Raw genomic sequence first — 24,900 nt, 5'->3', positions numbered from 1 at the left:
ATTGGTAAGTAGAAATCAGTGCAGAATAAGGTTTAAAAACATGTTGAAATTCAATTGGTCAATGTTGTTAATCATAAGACACGAGCAATGATGTTGCCATTTGACTTTAGGCTAAATAGCTTAAGAAGTTATGATGATTCTTTCTTAATTTTCTTTTGATTTTACATAACTATGTCTTGAGTTTTTACTTTTTAGGCAATAGTAGTACAAGGTTGGAATTACTTTGTTCCACGAACACTACTAGAAAAAAGGCCTTTTATGACGCTCATTGCGCGTCGTAAAACGCTCAGACGACACGCAAATGCGCGTCAAGGAAGGCCTTGTCATAACGAGAGACGACGCGCATTTATGACACGCAATTACGACGCTCATTTATGACACGCAATGTGTATCAAGGAAGGCCATGTCATAAAGGAAGACGACACGCATTCGCGTGTCGTAACCTTACGACGCGCGTGTTAATGACACGCAATGCGTATCATTAAACCCGCTGTCAAGAAAGGCCATGTCATAAATGAAGATGACACACATTTTTGCGTATCATAATTGTAAATTTAAAAAAAATATTATAGATTTACTAATTTTCAAATTAAATTTGCATTTCATGTCTCATAATAGAAAATAAAATATCATATACAAAAAATACAATCCATTGCACAAAAGTTAATGTCATACAAATACTCATTCTAATATTAGACAAATGTAATACATCAAATGTGAAAGAGATGAAAGTCTTCAACAAATAAAAGTTGAGCTAAAAAAACTTGTTGCCCACCTTCACAACATCTCGAGCTACTTTGCTTGTCACTATGCACATCAACAAGACCTACAAATTTGAATAATGCAACCATTAGATTCACATAAACCAACAAATCCCAATATGTAAGCATGAAATTTATGCATCTATGTTAAAGGGGTAAAATGGTCATTTACAGTTCATTCAGAGCAAAAAAGGAACAACTTTTTTCATTTACTACATGCTTCACCATACAGACCTCATTTATCTCAACAAATGCATCATACTAATTATGGCATCGTTAGATAAGTTAAGTGACTAAGTTAGGTAGGTAACTAATGAGACATAAAACTGATGAAATGACTAAAATGCCCTTATAGTAAGCATCAGAAGAAGATTAAGTATGACTTTATAAATTGGACCAATATCAATACTTGAACATTGATCAAAAACTTACATGAGAGCAAGTCCCATTTTCTCCACAACACCTCTGAGATTTTTCACCATTTTCAAGCTCAATTGGATAGTGTTTCAAGGATCCCGAGCCTCCTACTTTTTGCTCAAAGTTTCCAAGATTCTTAGCAAATGTTGGACCTAAAATGAAAGAAAAAATGGTTTTCTGAATATATACTTCAATTACTAAGAAAATAGTAAGTCAAAAAACTACAGATGTTCAAAATAAGATGCTAGTAAAGCTTTGCCATAATGGTAAGATGTTATGATATACAGAGCAAATGTAAAATTCAATAAGATGCACATAATAATATTCTTATGATCTTATAAGATTTCCAAATAAGATACTAGTAAAGCTTTTGCACAATGATATAAGATGTCATGACATACAGATCAACTTTCAAGATTCAATAAAATGCACATAATAATATGTTTTAGGGTAAATTATAAAAAAATGGTCCCTGAGCTTTCTGATTTTCCCATTTTTAGATCAAAATTGAAACATTTGTCAGCTTTTGTTCTTATTTTTGTTCCAATTTCAGATTCTTTTCTCTTTCTAATTCATATTTGTGTTTCCATTCTATAGCCTCAGGTTGAGCAGCAGCTTTAGCTTCTGCTGCTTCTCTTAAAACCTTGCCAACTGCTTATGAGTGACATAAACCACAAGGATCAGACACAAACCTTATTATTAACAAAAGCATCCTACTATTATTTCACCCGAATGAAAGCAATCATACTTCTCATGGCTATCGAAAACTCCACAAGTTGATCATCAATCCCATCAACAAGTGGAAGTGGCTGATCATCAATTTCTTTTACAACTTTCTCTAAGTTTCCAAGAGGAAGGAAATCATTTACAAAATTCTCCTATGCAAGATTATGTGCATTCACCTGTTCAAAATCGAATGAAAATTCGAAAGAGAGTAAGAATAAAATAGAGAGAAGGGCTCTACAAATGTTAAAAGGCAACACAGATACTTGAGCCTATCATAGCATTACAGAAATATTCAGCCATATTTTGAACTTAATGGTTCAAGACATATTATTGAAACATTCAGCCATCTTTTGAACTTAATACTCAACTTCTATTTATACCATTTCATGTTACTTTTCTCCTTCTAGAGACATCAGACATGTCGTTCTGCTTAACTCTAGTATTGTCATTTGCACTTTCATGTTGATGTTAAAGCGAGTCACAGATACTTGAGCCTATCATAGCATTACAGAAATAATTACCTCAACCCTAAGTCTATCATCGGAGCATAGAGATCCTGTAGCACCGGATCTCCCATCCTTGCCTTGTGGCTAATCACCATCTTCGGCTAAATAGCATATATACAATTTATTAACACGAATTCAGCGATGAAATAGACATTGCATACACAACAATCAATTCTGGAAAACCATCACTAATGCAACAAATAAGTTATAAATCAAAAACATTAAGTCGTTCTGAGTTACGATTGCGTAATTCACTGTGACAAGAGCAATTAAGTCAAACTGCATACTGACCTGAACAATTGATTAATAAAGAATTAGAAACTTGGCAGTACCTTTTTGTGGTTATTGTGGGATTTCTTACCTGTACCCATCTTGTAAGGTCTATGACACAGGGCCAATAACCAATTCAAACTTTTCCTTTGTTAAAACTACACAAACTACATCACCTAAAGCAACAATATGTAAAGAATCAACGTATTCACCAAGAAGTGTCCATTCTCCAAAATACCCCCCTTCACTGAACTTTGCTATGTCATAACCACATCATGAGAAGCACCATCTGTCATAACCACACAAATATTTTCAACTGGGAATCCAATCAAAAAACCCCTGCACATATACAATTAAAAGAAGTTGAGTTTTTTTTATAAAAAGATATAAAGGTAATAAAACAAACAGAAGTATGATTAATAATAATAATAATAATAATAATAATAATAATAATAATAATAATAATAATAATAATAATAATAATAACACTTACGAATTGGTTGCTTCCATGAAACATTTCTCAATGTGAGGGATAAAATTGGAGGGTATAGCCTGTCCTATTATCATGTTCTCAATTTCAAATTTCTTCTCTGATTCAGCTGGCAGTGGCTTTTTATACCTATCATTTTTTAAAGCAAAATATTAAGAAAAAACAGATCAAGGATTGATGATGCTACATAGATTTTTAAGTCGTTAATTGTTGATGCGATAACGGATTGTAATTTCAGATTTTTTTTTTGTCATTGCATCCAAAAGAAAAGTAATCAGAAAGAAATTGCATTAGACATATGTAGAGGTAAGCAATCAGAAAGAAAAGTATAATTGAGTTGCTTTTAACAGTGTAGACAAATTACTTTGAAAGCTATTCACATGAAATACATCAGCGTCTTTCTAATGATCTGATGTAAAAAATTACTTATTGTGAGCAACTATATCTTTTATACATATCACATATCAGATGCAATTTTTTTAAGGAGAGATCTTAATTTCGTTAGGCTTACTTGTTGAACATGGAAATGAAAGAGATGAAGAATACGGGGGCAAAATGGTCATGTTCAGAAATTTAACATATTTGTTGCTATTTTTTTTAAAGAGAATTTGTTGCTAAAGTTGACAATTTATGGACTAAAAACGTTATGAAACCATGAAATGAGTACCAAAATATATACATACATATGGTGTCATAAATATAATGGGTTTGGTATATGGGTCGCAAAGCCCATATGTTAAACTTGTGAAAATGACCATTTTGCCAATTGCCAAATGGGAATAAAGAAATATTTAACTGTAGCAAAAAACTCCCTGACTCCAAGAAGAGGGAGTAAGCAGATTACATTTCAAAAACCATGAATACATCCACATATCAATCGTCAACACATAACCATTACAAAAATGAGCTAATTAGAAAGAGAAATGTCATCATAAACTTAGACTAATGAAACAGGAAAGGGTCAAGGGAGGCAAACGAAATATGAAAATTATTTAGAGAAATATTTCACTTAAAAGATGGGAGACAAAATTCACATCTAGAGAACAACTAGAATCAAGTCCTAGTTTACTTGTTGTTGTGCATAGTGCTTAACCTCATGGATTGTAAGCCAAGCAAATAATATTCACTTGAAGAATGAAGTAAATTATAAGATACTGGTCATCCTGGTCAACTTGAGATATAATGGCATGCTTAAATATATTTAAATATATTTATGAAGCCTTCAGTATTCTATCTGGGAAAGAAAAAAGATCAACATATGACCATAAGAAAAATGACGAGCCAGCTCAGCCTTTCTGAAGGACTAACACGTCAAGGGAGTGGAATCATTGGCTCATTTGGCCAACCTGAATAGCTTCGTTATGTAATTGCTATAGTTCGTTGATAAGATTTACAACCTTATTTTTGTTTTATAAATTAGGGAAAATTTCAAGAGATAGAAATATACTTCACTTGTTTGTAGTGGTGATAGAACTCCAAAGCAAAAGGTGAAGTTAAAGGACTTGTTAGATGCAACACGTAATTTGTGTATCATATTAGTTTTGACCTTGTATTTTTCAAGCATCCACTGCAAGGTTATAACTCATTTCCAAGGTTATAACTCCTTTTATTTGGTTGCTTGATTTCCGCATTGTCAATGATCACATCTAAACAGGTGATTCTTCAGAGGCTAACTCATGTCTCATATGTGATTCTTCAGGTGCAGGAGCTTGTTTGCTTATCCAGACAAAAATAGTCTCTCCCTTTTCTCTGTAGTGGATATTTGAACATGTAATTCTTCAGGAGCAGGAACTTGCTTGCTTTCTGCATAGTCAATGATCACATCTAACAAGTTCAACAACTGAAACACAACAAATCAAACAACAATCAGGGAAGAAGAAAAAAATACATTTAAGATTTTACCAAAAGAAACGAATGTGCAAATTCTACCTGCTCAAGATGCGCAATACTTCTCAAATAAAGGGGTTGATTCAAGAGGCTCAACAACATTGTTATGTCCAAGAAAACACAAGAGTCACTCATTGGGGCATTTTATCAAACAGTTGGTGTTCACCAAAAAGTATCCCTAAACAGGCAGTGATTAATTATTCAAATATTACCAGGTTATTGTCTTATGTAGTAACAAAGCAACCAAAAATAACAAGCGGTAGCCTGGGTTGTAGGAGCGTAGAGAAATAAAACATCAATTGTGTTTAGAAGATTTAAAAGATTTACAAACAGCGTAAAAGATTTACTGATGACTATACTAAGATTTGATTACTCACCTGCGTATATAAATGCATCATGGTTCCATCATTGGCAGTGGATAACAAGTTCACGACCTCAACCACTCTGTAGTCACGAAACCTTGTGGTGAGATTCTTGAGGGTTTCAACGACCCTTGTAGGCTCGAGAGTAAGCAATTCGCAGGGTTGTGATACCATACCGGGAATCCATAGCCAAGCTGGGTGAAGGAACAAGACGATATAAAAAGATAGCTCTAAAATAGGAGATAGAAACCTAAATTTCCTTTTAGGTTTTGAAAACATGAATTCAAGGAGAGGAGCAAACCTTGTTGGGCTTAGAATCCCTAGTTCTTCATCATAGAGCCCTCAATCGTAATGATTTTGTAAGGTCTATTTTCGGGAGCAAAAAAACCTCAATCTCAATAGAAAAAATGAGAGAATCGGGATTTTAGAAGAAAATAAAAGACCTCCCGCTAACTACAAAGAAGGAAGACGCACGTTAGGGTTCTTCGTCTGTGTGTTGTTTTGATTTATCTATGGGAAATTAGAAACAAACGAGAATCAAGCTTTGCATTCCATACTTCATAACGATAACTCATGGAATTCACAGAGCTTCATTAAGCTAAACCATGGAAAAGAGAAAAGTAGAAACGAAGGAAGATGAGAAAAAGGCGGAGTTTTCTAATTTTTGAGGATTTCGTTCCCGCTTAGCTATCAAAGGTTGGAAAACGCGCGTTCCATTAAAATTTATAAAGCGACATCCTTAGACAACACACATTTTAGTATAGGTGCCCTCCGTGCTTTTTAGTTAGACACTAATTTAAGGGCACGCAATAATGCGCGACCTAAATCCTTAAATTTTTTTAAGAGATGACACTCTTTTAATGTCACACGCTTTTGCGTAACATAAATCAAGGAGTGTCGTGGTTTGCACGTCGTAATAGGGTCTTTTTCTTGTAGTGGAACTTCACATATGCCAAGTATTTTGTATTCATGAGAAACATTTATAATTAATTTTTTAATCCTCTATCTTAATTTTACATAATGGGGTTGTGTGTGCACTAATCGAAATTCATAAATAAATTATTATAAAAAATATTGTTTTAGGGTAATACAATCATTGTGTCTGGTCAATCACAAGCAAAATCAAACAACAAGTTTCAATAGAAATTAACCCAGTCAGAATTTCTAATACAATCAGCTTCTAATCTAGCTTCTAATATAGTCAGGTTTAATTAAGCTAACAACTATCAAACTCTTAATATTTGTCGGATGTTAGAAGAATGTATAAATGCCGGTGAGGAATGTGCCGACCATATTCCATTTTTGCCCACTCGCTTGTGCGGTAAGAGAAAAGATTTTCCAGATGTGTAGTTTACCTCATCAAGTGTTCAACAATGTTGGGGACTTGCTCACTTTCATCGCTAACCGAGGTCGAGGCACAAGATGGATATAACGACTACTAAGGATTTGCTATGGGTTATCATGGAGCTTATGGAAGTACCGAAACGATCGAATTTTCAAACAAGTTTTCATTTGTCCCAACAAAGGAGTGGATTACACTTTTGGATCAGAAGCAAGGGTAACAGTGGTTTAGGTGGGATGAATGGATCTCCTCTTCATTTTATGGTATTTGAAATTGTAATCGTAATAGTACTTTAAAGCTTTTATGTTTTCTATTGTTTGTTGGTTCCCTTTCTAGTCATTTTTCAGTTGGGTTCCTATGGTTCCCTTTCTAGTCACTTTATGGTTGGTTCCTCTTTAGTAATTTGCCGTTAAAAAAATACTGAGCCGAATATCCATTATTATTTCAGTAAAATAATGATTAATTTTTGTTAAAGGAAAGACACGGACTCGTTATAATTTTGCCAAATGTCAATCTCTAATATGTTTTGACACTTGTTATTTGTGATATTTTTTAAACAAATAATATTCACATGTCAATTTATGTTTTTTTTTTTAATTTTTAAAATTAAAAAGTCATATTAATACTTATACTTTTATATATATATATATATATATATATATATATATATATATATATAAACTATTAAATGAAATAAATATTACACTAAGTCGCAATTAATATATTTCTTATTTTTAAATTTCATTCCTTATCTCAAAAATTTATTTTAAAAAATAATTATTATTTTATATTCTAATATATATTTTTTTTAATAATTCCGTATAATATATAAGTTTTACACCTAATTAAAAATAATATAAAAATAATATTTAAAAAGAATAATAAAATTAGTAACTGAGGCGTGTTACTTGTATTAGCTTAAGATGCAGCAAGCGTGTAGACCAAAATCCAATCCCACGAGGCCACGTGACCATAATTAGTAGCCAGCAGAATGAGCCCGTGCCGGTCTACACATCACCGACACGACACCAACATCTTTCCTTTTTTAATTTCATTAAATAATTAACCTATAACATTTAATTTAAAAAACCAATAATTTACACATTACATACCGCCTTACTAATTTCTCAAATAATTTTCTAAAAATATGTTTATTAATTATATAAATATAAATTAAGCAAAAACAATTGTTCTTGTCGGTCAGTCGGTCCCCTCTAGCTTTTGTTACTTGTAATCGATCCATTATCCATAGCGAGATGTCACAAATTATATAAAAGATTAACATATAGTATTTACCTAAATGTCGGATCCTCCATCAAGTGAGGAAATGTATTTCTTTTTGGAAACAAACTTCATGAGACTTATACTTTCCTTAAATTATACTATATATTTTCTAATGATGCATTTGAACTTTGAACAGAATAAGATATTGACTATTGAATTATATTTCATTATGGTTTTTATCAAGATTATAAAAATCGTTCGACGATAGCTCAACAGTCGAATGGTGCTAAGGGATTAATCGGTATTGATGGGGATTAATCGAGAATCATAGATTATTAATAAAATATTAAACTTAATCGAAGATTGATATATTTTAAGAAAAATAAGTACTTCAAAATTAGAAAATAAAAGAATTTGTAAGTTTTAAAATTTGAAAATACGAAAATATGAATATTTTGGTATAATACTTGTAATTTTGGAGTAAAACAAAACAATTTTATGAATCTTTTTTGATTTTTTTTTACTTTTGTTGACCGATTAATTCCACAAACACCGATTAATCCTTAATTTTCGTCAAACACACTAATCCTAATTGGTTGGAGAACATTAAAAGATTAATCCACGATTAATCTACAATTAATTCCAATTTCTTTAACCAAGATTTTTATTTAATGTTGGTTGATTTAGAAGAAGTCTTTTTTGTTTTGAACCATTTTACAAAACAAAATCTTATTTTTATTCTAAAATTTCCGTCATCTTAGAGCTAGTCTTATTACAGGAAAGAAAATGTGGTCATAAAATTCAATCATTTTTCAATCTTATGGGAAAAATTAGTAGGGTGATTCCCTAAAGAAAATTATTTATTTGTTGTCTTTTCGTTACATGTTTTAGGGGATGTTTGGATAGGAAAAAAGAGGTACTTATTGTTTATTCCTACAATAAGCTAATTTTAGTGTTTGTATAAAATCCAGCTTATTAAACTAAATAAGCTAATTTTAATAAACATCTATTCTCATGCTTATTGCTTATTGCTTATTCCCACCACAAATAAGTTATAAGCAATAAGCTAAAAGCTAATCAAAACACCCCCTTAGTACTATCTCCAACCCACCCCCATACTCCATTTCTTCCCCCATTCTTCGCCAATTCTACCCCATTTCCACCTCCATTTTTGGAGATATGAATAGTATTCCCCCATATATGGGGATGGGAGAATACTATTCATATCTCCAAAATTGAAGGTGAAATTTGGTTGTCAATTTTAGTCCTTCTCATTTTTATTTTATACATTTTTAGGTTATTTTATCTACTAATTATAATTTAAATGCAATATTTAATATTTATAATATCATATTGTATACTAATTTATATTAATTAATTATAAATATAAAGTTTAATTAATAGAGGTGTGTATTTGATAATATATATAAGTTATAAAAATGAAATAATCCAAAAATATATTTTTTGGGGTAAAAAATGGGGTAGAAAATGGAGAAGGGTTGGAGATGAAACACTGTTTATTCTATTTTTTACTTCATTTATAAGAGAAAAAATGAAGATGGGTTGGAAATGGTCTAAAAGAAAAGATTGTTACTCTCAAAGATATAATTGGTGTACGCTGTTCAAAGTACATTACCGAAAACAAAATAATATAAAATGTTATCTTAAAGTGTCTAAGGAAAAAAGAGGGGGAAAGAACGAAATTGTCAAAATGATTAAAGTGTCTTTCAAACAACGACAAAACGCATATATGTATGTGGCGGTGTGTATATTATTTTTAATATTATTTTTAAAATGTGAAACTGACATTTTGTTGTAAAATGATTTGTTCATATTTTTAAGCGATATTCTTTCATGCAATACAAAATGTATTAATACAATTTATTATTATATAAACTAATAAAAGTGATAATTATTATATGAAGGAATTGAAAAGTTATTCCTAAATTTAGACCTACACAAAAAGACCGGTCTAGGACCGGACCCAAAAAAGACCGAGACCGTACTGTTCTAAAACGAGACCGGACAGGAATAAAACCGATCCTAAAAAAAACTAGACCAAAAAAAGACTGGTCCGAGACCGTCCCGGACCGTTCGAAAAAAGACGGGACCATTCCAAGATCGGTTCTAAAAAAGACCGTACCGGTCTGAGACCAAACGAGACCGGTCTGGAAAAAAATATCGGTAACCAAATTTTATAAATATATAGTTTTTGTGTTAATTATACAATTTTTAATCATAAACTATCTAATTTTTTTCATTTTTTTCTTTTATTAAATTTAAATTATCATTTTTAATAAATCTTAATTTATCATTTTGACGATAATCTCATATTTGTTGATAGAAAAAACTCGAAACCAAAACAAAAGAATCGAAAAATGCCGGAATCAAACAAACAAAAAAAACCCGTCAAACCGAAAAGGATGCACAGAAAGACTAAGAGACGAGACCGAAAAAGACCGGTCCGAAAAAAGACCGGATCGTTCCAAAACCGACCTTAGAAACACCAGAACGTTTCAAGACCAAGCTAAGACTGGTCTGGAACCACCAACGTACATCTCTACCTAAAATAATAATATTTGAAGATGATATGCATGATGCACCTGCATAACCATAATTTTATTTTGAGATAACGATAATTTGGTGTTTTTAGGATAATAATAATAAATCATGTGTTGTGTATGTATTTTGTATTTTTTTAAACGGTAAACTAACATACTCTTAATTTACTCATAAAACTGTGTATGTCTTTGTGTGAGATTTGAACCTATGACGATAGAATCACTTCTTTATATTTGGTTTTGTGTTGCTTTTGTGCCACTGATTATTAATTTCATTTGTAGTCTCTAAAATTTAAAATTTTAATTCATAGTAGACAGTTTAGTCGGCTTTTCGTTACTCTTTTGATAGGTTAAAAAATTATAAAGTAACATATTATGTTCTTTAGGGTAGTCGATATGGGCTGTAACACGGCGTTGAAAGACCTATGTGGCATGTCGTAACAACGTTAAGGTCAAAGAAGCACCGTCTCGACCTCATTTTATGTTAAAAGGCGTTACAGTCTCAAGGTCCTTCAACGACGTGGTCGTGGAGCATCACCATCCCCTCTAGGAACGATGGAGAGAACGAAATAATGATGTTAATGTTACACCTTAATGGATTAATGGATGGGTACCATACCCAACACTTTCATATGTATTTAGTAGTTGATTTTTTTTACACAGTTAATATTAAAATGGCATTCCTATTCAAAAAACATTGTTAAATGTTTTTATAATTTTTTTATTCTCAAATACCTTTTACAACCTGTTCAACACTTGTTTTAAAAATTTTATTGCTTTCTAACAACCATTTAAACTTTTTTGACAATTTTCTTTTAAACCTTGTTACGTCTTCTTTTCAACAATTGCTTATACTTTTCGACGTTAAATTATTTATTTGGGTAAAATAAATGTAAAAATTTATTAAAAAATATTTCAAAAGTTGTAAAACAAATAAAAACTAGTTTCGAGACAAATTCATAAAAAAGAAAATTTAGATCAAATCTAAAACAAGATTTAAAATTTAGACTAAAAATGTAAATTTAAAATAAATTTTAAAAGTTAACGGTTGAAAGTATAAATAGGAAAAAGGATCGTAATAGGGATGTCAACGGGAGCAAACAGGACGGAGATCGCATCCCCCGCCCCCAAAATTTTCCTGTTCCTTAGCCTCTGCCCACTCCCCCGAAATCTCCATCCTTCACCCCCCCCCCCCCCCCCCCCCCCCCCCCCGCACGAATTCCCCTTCTTACTCCCGCCCTCGCCCCGGATTGATTTTGAGCTATCTTATTTAGGCTAAAAAGAAGTTCTTGTTTAGGCTAAAAGAAACTATTTTTTGGATAACAAATAGTTAATTTTGTATGTTACAAACAACTTAAAGTCATGTTTTTTGTTGAATTTTAGTTGGTAAAAATCATTCTATTGTATATTATATTTATATAATTAATATATGTAAATATATATAATTTATTAACGGCGCCTCTGTAACGCCCCATTTATGGTATGTAAATTAAATATAGTATTTTCCCTTTCTTAAGAGGAACTCGACGAGTCAGTAGCCCGACTCGTCGAGTAGAGACTGGATTTGCACATGTCTTTAGTGGGCGACTCGACTAGTCCGTATCCCGAACTCGGCGAGTCCGCCAGGACGAAACCCTAAATCTAAGGGTTTGTGCCATATTTAAACGTCATTATAGCCTCCCACCCCAGCCTCCAGCACCTCTAGAGCATTTCTCTGTAAACCCTAGTCCTCATTGTTGAGCTTGAGTGTTTTGTGCTAGCTTGGAAGTTGTAGAAGAGAAGGAAGGAAAGAAGACCAATAGAAGAGAAAGGAGATCCATAATCTAGCTTCCATTTGCTACACATTCTGGTAATAAAGTTATTACCTTGCTTATTCTTCCATTAAACCCTCTTTTATGCTTGTTTATGGTTCTCTTGGAACTTTATATGATTCAGACTCGAGAATTGAACTCTCTTTAGGATGGAGACCATATATTTGGATGTTATTGAGCTCTAAGAGCTCAATGTAGCTACCTTTATGTAAATATAGCCTCGTTCCAAACCCTAAGTGCTTATTATTGGATGATTTTGGTGTTTTAGCCCGATTCTCGTGTGCATGCACGCAAAGTTGGAAACTTTACGTGTAAAACCAGCCCTAGAAGCCCAGATCTATGAAGTGGATGCAATGAAATTGACTAGAATCAACTGTATAGTAATGGCATGCATGGAACTCGACGAGTTGTTCATACAACTCGTCGAGTCACAATCTGGACGTGTTCATATGATGAAGGAGAACTCGACGAGTTTTTCATACAACTCGGCAAGTCGGATGAAGTTAGATTCGATGTTAGTATGGAAGAAGAACTGGTCGAGTTGTTGCCAAACTCGACGAGTTGAAGCGGGTAAAGGATTAGAAAAGGATGTTAGGGACTCGACGAGTTAGCGGCCCAACTCAGCGAGTCCGGTCAACTGAAAGTTGACTTTGACCAGGGGTAAAATAGTCATTTTACCCTGAGAACAGTTATCAGTATCTGATTTAGTGTTTATGGGATTTGTAGTCGGGGAGTTCCGGAGCAACAGTCAGCTAGTTTCAGATTTAGCATCTTGGCAGCCAGCATTATGAGGTGAGTTTCCTTCCAGTAGGAACGGGTCTGCGACCACAATGCTGGCCTGTTTAGTTAGCAGTAGTTCCGGTCTTCGTTTGGATGCAGTAGTTTAGTGTGCTTGATGTCTTTGTGATTCAAGATTATGCTATGCTATGTTCAGTCAGTTTCCGGACTTTGATCCGATGCAGTTTTCGGACTACGGTCCGATGAAGAGGGCAAGGCCCTGATTAGTTCTGGACTTTGGTCCGATGCAGTTTCTGGACTTCAGCCCGATGCAGAGGGCAAGGCCCTGGTTAGTTCCGGATTTCGGTCCGATGCAATTTCCAGACTCCGATCTGATGCAGTGGGCAAGGCCCAGTATGTGTTTTATATGATATTGTATAGTATGTGGTAGTTTGGGGGGCTCACGAAGCTTTGTACTTATAGTTTCGATTTTTGGTATTAGCTACTTCCGCTAGTAAGGGGAAGAGATCGGGATGATGGCATGGCACACACCACAGCTTCAGTTTATCCTGGGAGTTTATTTTGATATTTTTGATATGTTTGACATCAGTTGAATTGATACATTCGCTTTTACATTTTGAGATATGTGATTCGTGGTTTTATTAAAGTTGGTATCAGAGCCTTGGTTTGAGGGATTCATGAACACTTTCGGGTGTGACTGGACTCAAACTAAGGAAATGGTAAAGTGATATTCAAAATAAAAATGTTTTCGAAAGAATTTTTGAAAAAGAAACTTAAAAAGAAAAGGGTTTTTTTTTTGAAAAAAGAGAAAAAAGTGTGGTGCATGCAATCAACCGAGCTCAAGTAAGTACTCCCAAATTACCCATACAAGTTTATGTTATGATTATCAATTTCAGTAGAACACCATGCTAGAATAGGACTAAGGATCTAGCAGGATGCCTTATGTGCCTGCTATATGTGTTCCAGCTTTATGAGAATTTCATGCTAGCATTGAGTAGACAGTAGTAGGATAGCATGTTTAGGTTATGCTTGATAGTATGAGCTTAACATTGTATGCTAGTACAGTTTCTTGTTATAAGGATAGATTTGCTTGAGTAGTTTCCTGTGTCTGAATGTTGCTTGCTTTGTGCTTTGTGGGACTCGAAGTGATAGGGGTTAGCTATTAGGTGGATACGTTAAGTCACATGAAATAAGGGTTGAATAATCCCAGAGTGTTGGATTTGACCCTATTGCGCAACTCTTATTTGAGTCCTAACCGTTATAGGGATGAGTCCCTTACTCAAAGGATTATCTGAGCCTCGTTGCATGTGATGGTATCCATGTAGTGGCTAATTGGCATTAAAACGAGGCCTTCAGCAGCTGAGGACTGGTTTTTGGGAGAGTCACGGATTTCCCTAGAGCAAGCCTAAGATGAGAGTAGCAGAGATCAGGAGCAATAGAAGTGACTTGGTGGAGTCAATGCAGTTCTTGAGGAAAGTACAGATATATGTGGAAGGTAGTATGGGCACGTACTACTGAAAGTAGAGGATCCGTACTTGAACCAAGGAAGGATGAGATGAGACCAAGAAATTTATAGTAGTAGTGATCCCTTGAGATATATCAGTTTTTCTGACGTTTATCATGATGCATTTTCAGAATGGTGGTGTTACGCCCTAGGCCAACAGTCGGCAGTTCAGGAGCCGACGAGGGATCAGGATCAGGCTCGGGGGCCGATGTAACAACCCAAAATACGACCCAAATTTTTTTGTTTAAATAATACTAAAGTTATCAATCATTTATAATATATAACGAAACCGTACGTAATAAATCCCCAAAAGTTATAATAGATGTGTCATAACAAAAGAACTATATCAACATAACATAGTATCTGAAATAAACTCCCAGTACAAAGGTTGAAGCTGTGGTGTGTGCAATGCCATCATCCCGAGCTCTTCCTTTTGCTTGTGGAAGTACCTGAAACCAAAACTAAAAATGTAAGCACAAAGCTTAGTGAGCTCCCCCAAACTCCAACATACCATACAATAACATATAGAGCACATACTGGGCCTTGCCCACTGTCTTGGACCGAAGTCCGGAAACTGCATCGGACCAAAGTCCGGAAACTAACCAGGGCCTTGCCCTCTGCATTGGACCAAAGTCCGGAAACTGCATCGGACCAAAGTCCGGAACTAACTGGGACCTTGTCCCCTGCATCGGACCGAAGTCCAGAACTAACTGCATCGGACCAAAGTCCGGAACTGACTGGGACCTTGTCCCTTGCATCGGACCGAAGTTTGGAACTGACTGAACATAGCATAGTATAAACACATATCAATTAGCATAAACACGTATACTGCATACTGCATCGGACCGAAATCCGGAACACATAACACAAAGACATGCTTGAATCACAAAGACATCAAGCAATCTAACTACTGCATCGGACCGGGGTCCGGAACTATTGCTAACTAAACGGGCCGGCATTATGGCCGTAGACCCGTTCCTACTAGAAGGAAACTCACCTCGTAATGCTGGCTGCTGAGATGCTAACTCTAAAAGTGGCTGACTGCTGCTTCGGAACTGTCCGACTACAAATTCCAAAAACAATAGATCAGTTACTTGTAAGTTCTCTCAGGGTAAAATGACTATTTTACCCCTAGTCAAAGTCAACTCCCTGGTCAAATTCAACTCCCTGGTCAAAGTAAACTTCCAGTTGACCGGACTCGCCGAGTCAGGGCACAGACTCGCCGAGTCCCTTCTTTACTAACTCTGACTTTAACTCACCAAGTCCCTTTCTCACTCACTGACTCACCCTGAACTCACAAGTCGAAGAAAAACGGGGACTCGCGACTCGACTCGTCGAGTCCGAAGAACAACTCGCCGAGTCCTGTCGTGCAGATTCCATACAATCGAATTCTAAACCATTCCAGAGCATCTAACTTGTAGATCTGAGCCCCTGGAACCATCTGAACACGTAAAGTTGCTAACTTTACGTCTAACTAAGAAGGAATGAATCTTTTTCACTCAAACACTAATTTTCTCGGGAAAACTCATCGGACTCGCCGAGTTGTTCAAACAACTCGTCGAGTCTAAGGCAATCTTCATCGGACTCGCCGAGTTGCTCATCCAACTCGTTGAGTCCAGGGAAATCTTCATATGACTCGCCGAGTCAAGCTTGCGACTCACTGAGTCTATTCAGTTCCTTTTCCATACAGACCTGATCTGAGCCATGCAGCGGTTCCAAATCACAGATCCAAGCTTATAGGGCATGCTTGTCATGTAAAGTTGCAAACTTTACATGCATTCATGGCTCTAAAGGCTTCAAATGTCAAAACTAAGCTTTTAATGGGGTTCTAAGCTCAATAGGGACCTCAATCACGATTATGACTGAAACTTTACACTTCTAGAATGCAATGAGGGTCCAGATCTAAGGTTTCCATCAAAAGGGGAATCCATATCTCAAGCTTGAATCATAAGAGGCTCCAAAGAAGGCATAACAAACATTTTAATGGAGGAATAAACAAGGTCAAATATTCATTACCTGAATGAGAAACATATGGAAGCTAACTCCTGGATCTCCCTTCTCTTCTATGGACCTTCTTTCCTTCTTTCTCTTCCCAAAGCTTCCAAGCTAGCACAAACACACTTAAACTCAACAAAGGGGCTAGGGTTTACAAGGGAAATGTTCTGAGGGTGATAGAGGCGAGGTTGGGGGCGTATAAGTGTGTTTAAATATGGTGCAAACCCTTAAAATTAGGGCTTCATCCAGACAGGCGGACTCGCCGAGTCCCAGCGTATGGACTCATCGAGTAGCCAACTTAAATTACGTGATCATCCCATCTCTACTCGACGATTCAGGCTACAGACTCGTCGAGTACCCCTCAAGAAATGAAAATACTTTATTTAAATCGCATACCCGAAATGGGGCGTTACAGCCGAGCATCTAGATGAGCAGACCAGGGAGTTCCTTTCCTTAGAGGTTACTCGCAGAATACTCGAGCAGACTCCTGTGATCTTCGGTTCGATCAAGGAGGGTATTTTGGAGCTGATGTACGAGAGGTTGAGCACATTATGTGCTGAGGTGGCAGCCATGATGGGATCGTGCACAATCACCTTCAGGGAGTTCCGGGCTTGTGGAGCTCCAGTTTACCATGGGGCGCGGGACCCCATAGCGAGTACTAGGTGGTTGGCAAATGTCGCCAACACATTCTGCACTAGAAGATGTCCCGAGGGGGACAAGGTCAGACTAGCATCCTGTCTTCTAAAGGACATGGCACGAGATTGGTGGGAGGAGATCGGGCATGTCGTTGGAGATGACGTAGCTCTTGATGCGATGACCTGTACTGATTTTACTATAGGGTCAAAGCCGAGTTTGCACCGGTTATTGAGGTGCAGCAGTTACCTAGGGAATCCAGGATCTCAGTCAGACTACAGAGACAGTGGCATAGATTACCGCCAAGTTCAGGGAGAGGACTCTTCTTGTTCCTCAGTACGCAACTGATGAGGAAATGAAGAAGCCCATTATCATGAGATGTTGTGGAGTGATATAAGCCAGTTTGTGAGCCGGTCCAGCTGTAAAACGCTGGATGATATGATTACGAGGGCTCGTGAGAGAGAGAGAGAGAGATAGATTTGGAGATGGAGAAAAAGAGGAAGAGGAAGCCAGAGGCGGCATCTGGCACAGGGAGTTCGGGCAAAAAGCCCAAGGTATCGGATCATAAATCTAGATGATAGTAGAGCCACAGTCGGTGTGGCAAGTGTGGGAGATTGCATGATGGGGCGTGCAAGACAGGGAGTCCCAGTTGCTACAAGTGCGACTGGACCAGGCTTATGAGCAGAGATTGTACAGATACTACTACCATCACCGCCGCATCTGATCTGATTTGCTTCCATTGCAATCATAGGGGACATGAAAAGTCCCAGTGCCAGGTTTGGCAGCAGCAGGGAAGGTGGCGACACCTACTTCTACTACATTGAGGAATTACAGATGGCCGTCAGGGCCGGGGTGAGGCGCCAGTGGCGAAGAGTAGAGCTTTCCAGATGACAGCAGAGGAGGCGCCAACGAATCCTGATGTGGTGAGGGGTATGTATTTTCCTCTTATCTCTTATTTGATATTGGTTGTTTCTCATGGTTATATGTTTTCGTATAGGGTCGTTCTTAGTGAATGGCATATCAGCTACAATATTGTTTGACTCGGGGGCTACCCGATCATTTGTTTCCCTTGCGCTTAGCAAGAGGATTAGCGGAGCTCCAGGGAAGCTGGATATTCCACTTAAGGTTGAGATAGTGGATGACAGGACCGTCAGGGTCGCGAGAGTACATAAGGGGTGTTCGCTGCAGTTATTTGAAGAGTAGTTTTTAGTGGACTTGGTTCCTATTTCCCTGCGAGGGAATAAGGTTATAGTGGGTATGGATTGGCTGAGCCCCAATGGGGCAGTGATTGATTGTGAGCTGCAGTTAGTGAGGGTTCGCACTCCTAGTAGGGGAGAGTTAGTGATTCAGGGCGAGAGGCCATAACATGGACCAGTCCTCTGTTCAGCAGCGAGAGCGAGACGCTACATTCAGCAGGCTTGCGCAGGGTACATCACCTATGTGATAGATTCCCGGGAGAAGGGTAAGGGGACAGTTGACGATGTACCAGTAGTGCGAGAGTATCCGAACGTATCTGTTGGCTCCTCCAGGGATGCAGGAGTTGTCTACGCAGCTACAGGAGCTGATAAACAAGGGTTTCATCAGGTCGAGTAGTTCACCATGGGGAGCCCCGATCTTGTTCATGAGGAAGAAGGATGGGTTGCACCGTATGTGCATAGATTACCGGGAGCTGAACAAGGTAACGGTGAAGAACCGTTACCCACTCCCGAGGATAGACGACTTGTTTGACCAGCTTCAGGGAGCATCTTGGTTCTCCAAGATTGATCTACGGTCAGGTTATCACCAGATGCGGGCCAGGGATGAGGATGTGCAGAAGACCGCTTTTAGGACCCGCTATGGTCATTATGAGTTTGTGGTGATGTCGTTCGGGCTCACCAATGCTCTAGCCGTGTTCATGGATCTCATGAACCGCGTATGCAGATCGATGTTGGATCGGTCTGTGATAGTGTTCATTGATGGAATCTTGGTTTATTCCAAGACTCAGGAGCAGCACGAGGAGCACCTGAGAGAGGTGCTAGAGACGCTGAGGAGGGAGAGACTATTCGCGATGTTCTCCAAGTGTGAGTTCTGGTTGCGCGAGGTGCAGTTCCCTGGGCACCTCGTCAACCAGAAGGGTATACTAGTAGATCCAGCTAAGATAGAGGCTATGATGCACTGGGAGGTCCTGAGGTCTCCAGTTGAGATTCAGAGCTTCCTAGGACTGGCAGGGTACTATAGGAAATTCATCCAGGATTTCTCCAAGATAGCAGTTCCGCTCACCAGACTAACCAAGAAGTCGGTGGTGTTTCGCTAGAGGCCTGAGCAGCAGGCAGCATTTGAGACCCTCAAACAGAGATTGTGCGAGGCGCCGATTCTTAACCTGCCAGAGGGAGTAGAGGATTTTGTAGTCTACTGTGACGCTTCGATCATCAGAATGGGAGCGGTTTTGATGCAGCGAGGCCATGTGATAGATTACGCCTCTAGACAGTCGAAGCCTCACAAAGCTAACTATCTGGCACATGACTTAGAGTTAGGGGCAGTAGTGTTTTCCCTCAAGATTTGGCGGCATTACCTCTATGGGGTCCGTTGTACCATTTACACGGATCAAAGGAGTTTGAGGTACCACATGGATCAACCAAATCTGAACATGAGGCAGTGCCGATGGTTAGACGTGGTAAAGGATTATGTCTGTGAGATCCTTTATCATTCGGGCAAGGCCAACATAGTGGCCGACACCCTGAGCCACAAGGCGATAGCAGCCCCGATCAGGGATATATGTCTGAGGATGACAGTGATTACTGTTGGATTAATGTCTAAGTCCATAACTATATTTGGTATGTACTTGAACCGACCCGGCATGGTCCATTTGGGTTGCACTTCACCGACACAATTTATATGGATAATCTTTTGAGAATAGTATGTTTATGATTAATATTAATATATTATAAGTTCTAATATATTAATATGGAATCATATTCTTTAATTAGTATTGATCAAGAATTAATTTATAATTAATTAAGTGATCAAAAGGAACTAATTAAATATGGACTCTTATATATATGGAATGGGCCAAGTTCATTTAGGTTGGGCTAAGCTTTCATGGATAGTCCATGGAGTGTTTAACCCATGGATCCTAGGAAATGAAAGGCCATGGGTATTAGGGTTTAACCCTAATCCTCCACACTATATAAAGATGTCCTTGGTTGGTGAAATTGGGCACTAGTGTGGATACACTAAGAGGGCTAGCCGATTTCACTAAGAGAGAACCAAGTATATATATATTCTCTAAAGTCTTCCAAGGTGTCTTGGTGATTTGTGATTCCACTTGAGGCTTCCACACTATTGGGGCTAAGCTCTTAAAGCTTGAAGACATCAAGCTACATCAAAAGGTATGTCCTCTAACTAGTACTTTGTAGATTAAGAACATCATAATATGCTAGTTAGGATTAAAGCCTTGGAAAGTTCTTATTTGCATGTATAATAGAGAAAACATAGATCCAAGGTTTATAGGGTTGCATGTACACCATAGGAGTGTTAGAATGCTCAAGACCCAACAGTGGTATCAGAGACTAGGCTTGTTTTCTTGTTATACTTGCAAAAGAAGCTGGAAAATCGAGTTTTGATGTTGTCTGCCCAGTAGACTCGCCGAGTCCAAGGCAAAAAGCATCCAACTCGCCGAGTTGGTTCGTGCACTCGACGAGTTGGACCCCCAGACAGCATAAACTCGACTTTTTTGGCTGGAATTGGACTAGGAACATTACCCAAAGATGTTTTGGACTTATAAACTTGTTTTTGATGTGGTAATGTTCATGCTAATCCAATTTTAAAGATAATTGTCAATAGATTCATGTTTTGTATTAGTTTAAAGTGTTACTCTAATTACATGGAAAAGTTTGATTTTAATTATCTTGTTTATATGAGTTGCTTAGATTAATAGAAGTTATGTGAAATTGTTGTTTTCAATCCAAATTAATCTAAGAGTTGATTTTAAAATGTGTTTTTGTAACTTGTCCTCAAGTTATATGAAAAGTCACATTTAAGTTTCATAAAACTCATAAAAGTTGGCAATGGTTACAAAAGATGAAGAGTCTTGTCCTTAAGTTATGGAGGTTCAAGAGTCACTTCATTAATAAATAAATAAATAAAGTGTAACATTAATTAATTTCATAAGTTATAAAATAAAGAAAAGTTAATTCTTTTATTAGTTTAAAGTCTTCCATAACTTGTCCTCAAGTTATGGAACTTGAAGAGTTTTTGGATTAAAACTACATTAAACGCATAAGTTATGGAATTAATTAGTTTGGAATAGTTTCAAAACTTGCCCTCAAGTTTTGGAATTTGAAAAGTTTTCACTTATGAATACTTTAATTCCAAGTTAGCCCTTAGAATTTTAAAGAGTTAAAATTCAACACTTATACTTTATAATATTATAAGTTAATAATATATATATATATATATATATATATATATATATATATATATATATATATATATATATATATATGTATGTATAAGAGTAAAGTCAGTCTTACCGCTAGTACGCCTCATTCACGAAGCCAGTCTATAAGGTGGGTATAAGGTTGTTGCCTATAAAATGGCAACTTAATGGGTGTCCACTCTCACCCACCGCTTGCTTGACTGGTGGAGGGTCGTTAGCCGAACGGGTTTGACAGGACTATAATTCTCCCTTCATTAAAAGTATTATTGATAAATACTAAGTAACTAAACTCTTAATAATACCCAATCTTAGTTACTTAGGAAAATGTGAATAAGGTGCTAATCCATGAAATTACACTTTACACTTTGTCTAAGTCGTTAGTGGAGCGTGTGTGGTTAACCGGCACACTAACCTGGACTTAACAAGGTAGGTAAAGGGTGACTTAATATTTATCATAGTATCGATGGAGCGTGTGTGGTTTATCGGCACATCGATTGAGGGGTAAACACTTAAGGGTACCAAGTAATTTGCATGGTTACTTCACACCTTGTTTTGTGATCCTCGGCATCCCAGTCACAAAACCTGAAGGGCACACTTGAGATTGAAACATGCCATTGAACAGTTCAATGAATCTCAAAGATCTAGGAGTTTCAAAACCAATTAAAACCGAATAATACATTTCGTTTATCTTGGTGGAAATTGGTGAATCGTCATTCACCTACCTTCAAATATTTTATAGCTTGGATTACGACATCCCTCTTCTAAGTTATAAAATAGTTTGTTGGGTCCTAGCCTTAATATTTCATATTCGGTGTCATATTAAGGACTTTAAAATCAACTATCTTGAATATCTCCCAAAAGATGTCTGGTTTAGACATATATGATCTTCCCAAATCTCTTGAAACAAGCTTTCCTAAATGAAGATGATTTCCTATGGAAATAAAACTTCATTCACCTCCTCCAATTATTCTCCCTAACCCACAAGTTCTTGGTAAAGTTTAAGGTCACTCAGGCCCTATAAGCAAGGCAAGGTCTAGGTGTGGTCACATCTTGGAGATGTAGTCACATATTGACAAGCCGGGAGAGTTGGGTGTCAAAGTCTTGAGAAAGTTGGTGGTTCAATCACTTTCTAAGTCACATAGTGAGTTCCTTTGGGACACCTATGAAACGGGATATGACAAGACCCTTAATGATCTTATCTATTTGTTAAGATCAACTTCCTTAAAACTTGATGGACATTGACAATAGTGACACAGGAAATCCCGAAAAGCATTCTCTTCCCAATGGAAAGGGATCGGCCATAGTCAACTCGGTTGACCAAATGGTAAAGAGAAAAGCTAAGTCCGTGATAGTCTCGTGTACCATTATCAAAGGGTCCATATGTTTGTATTGCCAAGAAAGGGGCATTGGTTGCGAAGCTGCCAAATTTACCTAAGGATGTTAAAATCAATAAGTTTGACTCTACTTCAGGTAAAATCCACTATCTAACTCTATTAAGTTTCTATTATGAGATTCTTGATACTTGGTGTGACTAGGTCACATGGTGATGTTTTAAGAATCAAAGAAAAGTGAAGAAACTTAAAGAAAGAATATGTTGAATCTGATCGCGTAGATGGATTTCTATCGTATAGTTTGAAGATCGGATTCTTGAGCTACTTCTTAGGAGTTATGAGATATTGCTTAGGAATAGATAACAACAAGTTTTCATATGGATTGTAAGGATAAGTTTTTCCGCAAAGTTCTTTAAAATAAAAGGAAAATTTTGATTTTATTTATTTTAAAATTATCCTTACAATGGCATCTGTGGAAATTTTTGTTGCTTATAAGATTCCATTAATAGCAAGAGTGGAAATATGAAATTGATTCTTTCATTTGTGGTAATGTCTAAATTTACCAAATAAGGAAAGATTCTCATCACCCAAGTTGCAATTGGACCGGAACCTGAAATCATGCAAGTTGTATAGCATGATGAATGAGAACTTTCAAGTACTGGAAAATTAAGACTAATTACTTGTTCACATGGATGTGTGAGTCAAGTGAAGGACTAAGGGATCGAGTACACATTCTTGTGCACTGATTAAGTCCACCACAAAAGATTGAGAAAACTATTCGTCATAGTTTACAAAAGCTTAGTAAATATGATTATACTTACAAGCTTAAGTGTAACTCTGAGACATTGGAAAAAGGTTCCAATGTATGACAGAGCGAATAAGAAGAATCAAATTAGGCAGAAGGATAAAAGTTTCTCAAATCTGAAAAGATGGGAGAGTACTTTAGTATCAGTTTTGTGATCATCTTAATGATTAAGAAACCATAGCATAATTAGTTCTCTAAGGAAATCTTAGTGCATTCTTATGACTAAGAAGAGGGATCTTGAATTGTTGAAATGGTTAAATCAAGAAGATGAGTCATACTTCGTTCCAATACAATTCTTAGAGTCATACTCCAAGATTGTAACTTGAGTGACATGTCTTAAAGAAGGTTTAAAACACTTGTCAAATGTAAGAGTAAAAGTTTTCTACTCTTGTACATTTGAAATTGGTAAGTTGTGATGTTTTGGATAAAACAAAGACCAACTAAGGCCAATTATGTGAAGTGTTTGTCTTGATTAGAATCCGCACTATCTCTTGGATGTTTGACAAGGGTGTCTTATAGGTCAAGAGGACAGTGGGAGTCTTAAAGGTCTTGAAAGTCTCAAGAACTAAACAAAAAATAGAACCTGAAGTTCTTCACTAGCACACGACTTGAGGTTTATAACCTATCGTGATGACATATTTTGTGCCCATTCTAGTTAAAGTTGGCGTTGCATATGAGTTCTTAGAGTTCTCAATGTGTTGCACAACAACTTGGAAGCAATGGCAGGCCCTTGAGCTGCCAGGTGGCAAGAAGTTAAGATTGAGTTCAGTCCATATGAGTTTGGATTTGTCATTATCCCTGTCTTGTGACTATGGTTTTGACAATTCACATGGATAAGAACACATACACCAGTAAATCTAAGTGTCATAAGGTTTCTCTCCGATTCATGAAAATGATGGTGAAGAAACACTTACACTAAGTAGATTTTAGCTAGATAGCAATTGTGATATTTGCATTCTCAAAGTCGTTAGTGGAGCGTGTGTGGTTTACCGACACACTAAGCTGGACTTGTGAGAAGTGGCAAAAAGGTCTAACCATTATGATTACGGCATCCCTCTTCATAATTGTTTAGACACACAAGTGTGCTATCTAAGGGAAGGTGTATGCTTTTGATTAAGTT

The sequence above is a fragment of the Lactuca saligna genome, chromosome 1, assembly GCF_052625555.1.
Source record: "Lactuca saligna cultivar CGN05327 chromosome 1, ASM5262555v1, whole genome shotgun sequence".
NCBI lineage: Eukaryota > Viridiplantae > Streptophyta > Magnoliopsida > Asterales > Asteraceae > Lactuca > Lactuca saligna.
This window is presented reverse-complemented; position numbering follows the sequence as displayed.